Raw genomic sequence first — 7,082 nt, 5'->3', positions numbered from 1 at the left:
TCATTCAGGGCCGCCCACCCCGACGCCGTGGCACTGCGTGGCAGACAAGAAGGATGGACAGACAGACAAACAGACAGACTGAAGAGCAGACCAGCCTCTCTCAACTTCTGTGGGTCCCTGGACACTTTAGATGGGTCGTTATATTTAAAAACAATTAGCTAGGGATCTAGTAAATGCAGATTTCGGCTCCTCGCCCATTCAAAGAAAATGTTGGCTTCTCCATACTGAGGAACTAAAAGGACCGAAAACAAATCCACCGATGATTAGTAAATGAATGGAAGGAATTTTTAAAGAGAAGATGGAGCAGCACATGGCGAGAACAGCCAGCATGGAGCATGGAGGAACGGGGGTCGCGTTTTACTGACAGGCTATGAGGAATAATAAAAGGGACACAACGGCCGAGGGGAGCCGACGAACTTATGTGGACATTCAGAGAGAGGGGTGGGCATCAAAATAAAGGAAGGGGGAGTTCGGGGGGCAGAATTGGCGCAGGAAGCAGAGGGTGATGGTGTGAGGAAGCTCCTCAGAATTGGGTGACGTTAAGAATGGCGACCGGCAGGGGGCAGTGCTGGGGCCGCTGCTATTTTAAAGCCTGTCAAAGCCCATTGCGGCACTCCTTGTGTGATTTTGGGTTATACAAAAAGAAATTGTATTGCATTTTTAATAAATTTAAATGGTTTGGGTAGGAATATAAGTGACAAGCTGGTTAGGTCTGCAGGTGATACCAAGATAGGTGGACTGGCAGGTAATCGAGAATCCGTTAAATCACCAGAGGGACTTGGACAGATTTGTGGATGAAGTAAAAAGGCGAGATCGGCAAACACAATGGCAGCCCTGAAATTATGAAGTCCACCTTACGAGAGTCATAGCAGACTGGTCACCAGCTAAATCCAGGCAGAGGAAAGAAGCCATTACAAAGGTGTAAGTGCCCAGGAGGATGGACGGGCATCCCGGCCAATATGAAGGAAGATTTCTTGCCTGGATAGGAAGCCATAATGGAAGGATGGTCTGGTTACAGACATTACCTTGGCCATCACGCCTTATAATGTCCATCCTGGCTGAAATGCCTGAAGAAATAATGGACTGATGAGAACTGGACACAAAGAAGTGGTGGGTATTCCGCACCAGTGGTCCCAGTTTGGACACCCGCAGGACTGCATGGGAATTGGAGTCTGGAATTGTAGTCCTGTAGGGGTCCTTGGGGAAGGTGCTGCCGGGAGGAGGTCACCCCTGATGTCCAGATGACCCAGAAGTGCCCACAACAAGCCATGACGTGCCACCAGAAGTACTCCTGGGTCCAGCTTAACAGGAGACAGCGGGCGACACTCACTGGAGGAGAGAAGGAAAGAAAAGAGAGGCAGAAGACGGAGAAGGGATGGCGACTCAAGTCTGTGTTTGGTTGGGTTTATTGTCTCTTCCAGATTCTTATATTTGCACCAGGAGGTATGCTGGGTCTTGAATATCTGGGGTTTGGGGCTCAGTGGCGCCCCCAGCTGTTCACAAAGGCTAGTAGGATGTTCGGTTATATAGTGCCCTGATGCAGAGTACCAGTCCAGGGAGGTCATGTTTAAGTTGTATAATGGAGAGCTCGTCATTACAAAAAGGACATAACAGCGCTAGAGAAAGTCCAGAGAAGAACATCAGGGCCGACTCCAGAACCATAAAGAGCAACCAAAACACAATGGAGATCAAAGGGTGGCACGTTGGGAGGGAATGAGAACGGCGAATCCCTGCTGTTACTTTATCCAGACGGTGAGGACACGGATGGTAACCTTCATCATAAGTGACCAAGTAGCGTGGCAGAGAACGGGCCGACAGGGACCTGCTGAACTCGACTTGAATGCCATTAGGGAGAAATGTGGTGACGAGGACGTGTGGGCTTCTTTGGTTGAGTGGCCAAGATTGTTCTAACGTCCAGTCAGTCAGACATCGCTGTGAAGAAGACTTTAGTGTAGGCGGTGGACATGTTGCCCATTTGAGTCTCTCTCTATGTCTGGACCCTGCATGTGTACTTATAAATATTGTGATGGACGGCCATCCCAGCCCGGTTCCTTAACTGGACAAGAGGCCAGCCCTACGATGCCAAAGGAAAAAGGGAGAAGATGCCAACACAACAGAGGGTACACTGGCATCCTGGCTGGGTTGGACCAAGGAACTCCACCCGACCAGGAGACCAGTACAATAGAAGTACAGGGGGCGACAACCTGGCAGGACTTGGGCGACGTTACCTGTGTGGATACCCGCGAGGCCCTCTGGATACTGTAGTCCTTGTCGCGTTCCTGTGGAGGGCCACCAGGGGGTGCTGCAGGGATTCCTCATCCCTGCTTTATGGGACTCAAGTTTGACTTCCATCAGGCTACACCGAAATAAAAGAAGCTGCTTGAACTCACCCGGGTGGAAATGGGAGGCACAGAGGAGGACAAAAGAAAGAAAGGAAGAACATAAGAGGCTTGTGTTGTGTTGATTGCACTCCTGGAGCCTTTGAGGAATAAACCATCTTTTTAAAGGGGACTCGTGTCTGTGGTTGGGTCTCTCTAGCGCCCTCTAGTGGATCGTGGCCAAGTGAGGACGAACAAGACCAAGTGATAAATGTTGGCGTGCCAAGCCGGCCCTCCCGATTTAATCAAACGAACCAAAAAAGCGAGAGTCGCTCAGAGCTTAGCGAGGGCGTTCACGTGAAGGCTACGCAGAGGGAGTCACGCCCCGCGGTTTATAGGCGGAGACTGGAACGGGCGGAGTCAGCTGCCCTCACTGCGCCTCCTCTCGTCCTGGAGTGGCATCAGGTACCTCAGATGAGCCTGGAGGGTGACGTGCCTGCGTGAATATGAATGTATAAAGAGCGAGAGAGAAATACGCAAACACGTCTCACTTCGAGAGGCTTTTCAAAAGCATTTGGCTCAATTTAAATGTGGCCGACAACAACCTTTCACAAACTCTTTTACATTTTTAATTAAGAAGAAGGCTTTTAGCTTCACAGGGCCCTCCGGTGATGGACGACGGGGGCTATTGGCAGGCGCACAATGCGGACGCGCTCGCTGCCCCAAATCGACCTTAAAATGTTCTGCCCATTGAACGCTAAGACGCAGCAACAAGCCAGTGAATGGGTGGGCTGGCACAAGACCCACGTGGTGGTCCGTGAGAGAGAAGTCGCTCAGCTGCCCTTGTTGTTAAAGGGGCCCGATGCCCGTCAAACCACCCCACAGCAGGTATAGACCAGAGGGTGGAACATCAGGCGGGCACCGGCGGGACTTCCGCCTGTCAAAATGTTTGATCGATACTACTAAGGTGCACAAGACATAAGACTTCGATATTTTCTATATTTTGATTGTTCTGGTTTTGACCCTTTCGATCATTTTTAATGTTATCTTAGCGTTCCAGTTGCCACCATTTTGATTTTCTGTTTTCTTAGCAGGCCCCACCATTTTGTAAAGGTCTCGTTGCCATCTCATGACTAGCGGAAGTGATGGCGGGTCATGCCAGCCGCCGGGATGGACTATCATCAGCAGAACAATCGAGTTTCATTCCCAGTGCACACCTCCTTTGGCATGTAATTGCGTAATTGCAAAATGTGACATTGACTAAAAACCCTAACGTAACGTGGCCAGAACGTCTTTCCTCTTTTTTCTTTGATGTGGCTCCCCGTCTGCCTCACTCCCACCGCCATTCCGCCCCTCTGTGCTCAAGACAGGAGATGCCCTGGTGGGCACAAACCGCGATCAACAAGAGCGCCAAGACACACACATGAAGACTTGGCAAACATGACAAAGGACCACAGACCTTTGGGGTAAAGTGACCAAGTACCCAGGCCAAGGGATGTGACCAGAGGAGAGTCGGCCCGAAGTGAACTCGAGAAACGAAGGAAACGTTTCATCTTTTAAAGAACTGAATCCGATGACCAGGACCTCGCTGGACTGTATAGCAGCGTCCCGCCAAGGACTTCAACCATCAGACCACGCAGGACCCAAACCCTAACGCCCCGCAACTGGGGAAGGCGTCAGCGGCGGGTTAATAATCATACGGGCTGAGCGTCCCTAATCCGAAATGCCTGGGACCAGAAGTCACTCGGATTTCAGAAGTTCTCAGCACTACGTCCACGTCTGGGCGCCCCGATAACAATCACGGGATCAATTGAGAACTTATTAAGCTTTCAAGGCAGCAACTTCATGTTAACGTATTTTATACCAGCAATAGTTCAGGAGTGAAATATGTTTTATTTATTTAATGTGCGCTTAAACACAAACAGGCAGGTGCATTCCTAACAGAATAATCCCAACCTGAATATTCAGTGGAGCCTCCGTTTGCTGCAGACGCCTCCCTCCTGTAGCCACTGACAGGTCCCTGAACTCTGGCCACTGGTATTTCGGACCCCTCTTCCATACCTAATGGCTCCAGTTTGGTCCGGTGTGATGGCCTCCGCGCGTGGACAGCCTGCTTACGTTTCCAGTGATGTTCAGGTCTGGGGACTGGGATGGCCATTCCAGAACTTTGGACTTGTGCCTCTGTAGGAAGTCCTTGGTAGATTCTGAACGGCGCTTTGGATCATCCAACCCCGGCACAACTTCAACTGTGTGACGGACTCGTTGAACATTCTCGTTAAAAATCTGCTGATACTGGAAGGGATTCATGCGGCCCTCAGCTTTGTTAAGGTTTCCAGTCCCATACCCTGATGGAAGGAGAGAGAGACAGCCTGTCAGAAGGGGCGGAGTCTGGAGGGAGGAGAGAGAGAGAGAGAGAGAGAGACTGTCAGAAGGGGCGGAGTCTGGAGGGAGGAGAGAGAGAGAGAGACTGTCAGAAGGGGCGGAGTCTGGAGGGAGGAGAGAGAGAGAGAGAGAGAGAGAGAGAGAGACTGTCACAAGGGGCGGAGTCTGGAGGAAGGAGAGAGAGAGAGGCTGACAGTCACTGAGAAAAGGGGTGGAGCCTGAGAGAGAGAGGGGGCTCTGTAGGCTGAAAGTAGAAGACAGCCCTTCAGGGGGTCCACCAGTACCCCTCCTTTCTTACATTTTCTAAACCCGATTAATCCAGTTTTAGAGCTGTTGGATTCCTGAGTCTTTCCCAGATGCAGTAGATGCAATGCAGGAGCCAGTCCTGCAGGGGGCACCATTGTAGTTGTTAAGAAAGTACAGAAGTTACATAAAAGAGGATTCACATTTTGTTGTTGTGTAAAAGTATTAAACTGGTGTCTAAAAAGCAATGAGCCTGCCAATGAACATCATGCCAGGCCGACTCATGAGGCAGCAGAATGAACTTCTTTTCAGGGTGATGCCAGGCTGCCTCACAAGATGTGCTCCCTTGGTCACCCCCACCCCAACAGCTTGCCATCTGACTGCAGGAGAAAACTGGGGGATCAGAGAGGAAATTTGGGCCTGGAAACTGACATGCCAAGCTGACCCATCCAAGGTACCCACTGTGCCAGCAGATGGCAGCTGTGCTTACCTTTGTTGGTCATTAAGGCCCAAATTAGATCTTCACCAAAAAAATTAACAAAAAGGAGTGTAAAGTTTAACAGCAGCAGGAAGAAAAACATCTCGACTGGGCAAGTGCAGTGGGCGCCTGGGCTGCAGGCCGCAGCTCTGACTGGCATTGCGTGGCATTCCAGATGTTCCTGTTTCATGCACCAGTCCTCGTGCTCCTCTTAATCGTCCTCTTCTTTGGGTTTGAACGTGCGGCTGTCTCAGGGTAAGCTGATTAGTTCCGGGGATATCGTCTAGAGGCGGAGATCAAAAATAAAAGACGGTTTATCCGAAAACCCGCAGGCCCAGCAGAGCCTGGCAGAGTGGACTAATCAGGGGCCGCCATCGCCGCTGTGTCTTCTCAGAGCGGACTTGCCACACTTGCACTTTGTCATCGTTTTCCGACTAAGAAGTGCTTTGAGTTTATTTCAGTGGGTCGTTAAAAGTGGAAATGGCCAGCAAGAGCGGCACTTAATAAAAATGAAAAATCATAAAATAGAAAGAGGCTTTCTGTGGGACTGAGGAGCAGAAATGGAAATCTGGGACCAGAGGGATCTGTGCTAAAAGAGAGAGAAAGAAAAGAGAAGATAAGCAAAGCTGTGGATGGGGACGACAAAGAACAGGAGGAGGGCAGCAGGTGGCACAGTGGTTAGAGCAGAGCTGTACAAACTGTATTCTTTGTGACCCCCAGGGTCTTCCAGAAATCTGATTGACATCCCAGCCTACAGGACCTGGAGTTTAGAAGGGGCGGGGCTTGTGGAATGAAAATGCTGGTGGGGCCACATGGACTTGGGAGGGAGAGAGAGAGAGAGAGAGAGAGAGAGAGAGAGAGAGAGAGAGAGACACTGCCAGACGGGGCGGAGTCAGAGAAACAGACATAAAGATGCTGTCAGAAGGGGCGGAGTCCAGGGAGAGCAAAAGAGAGAGCAATAGAGAGAGAGAAAGACTGTGAGAAAGGTTGAGTCAGAGAGAGAAAGACAGAAAGAAACAGACAGAGAGATGCTCTAAAAAGAGGTGGAGTCTGGGGGAGAGCACGAGAAAGACAGGGACACACACTTCAGAACATCAGAACACTTGAGACGAGGACAGGCCAGTCAGCCCAACAAAGCTCACCAGTCCCTAACGTCTTACTGTCCACCACACTACTTGGTCGCTTATTCCAAGTGTCTGTCGTTCTTTGTGTAAAGAAAAACTTCCTAATGTTTGTGTGAAATGTACCCTTCACAAGTTTCCAGCTGTGTCCCCATGTTCTTGATGAACTCATTTTAAAATAACTGACTCGACCTCTTAATCTTCTTTTGCTTAAACTGTAAATGCTCAGCTCTTTTAATTTTTCCTCATAACTCATCCCCTGTAGCCCGTACTCAGCCTAGTCGCTCTTCTCTGGACCTTCTCTTGTGCTGCTATGTCCTTTTTGTAGCCTGGAGACCCAAACTGCACCCAGGACTCCAGATGAGGCCTCACCAGTGTGTTATAAAGCTGAGCAGAACCTCCTGTGACTTGTACTCCACACATCAAGGAGCTATATAACCTGACAGTCTGTTAGCCTTCTTAATAGCTTCTGAACACTGTCTGGAAGTTGATAGCTCAGAGTCCACTACGACTCCTAAATCCTTCTCATAAGGTGGACTC

The sequence above is a fragment of the Polypterus senegalus genome, chromosome 16 (assembly GCF_016835505.1).
Source record: "Polypterus senegalus isolate Bchr_013 chromosome 16, ASM1683550v1, whole genome shotgun sequence".
NCBI lineage: Eukaryota > Metazoa > Chordata > Cladistia > Polypteriformes > Polypteridae > Polypterus > Polypterus senegalus.
This window is presented reverse-complemented; position numbering follows the sequence as displayed.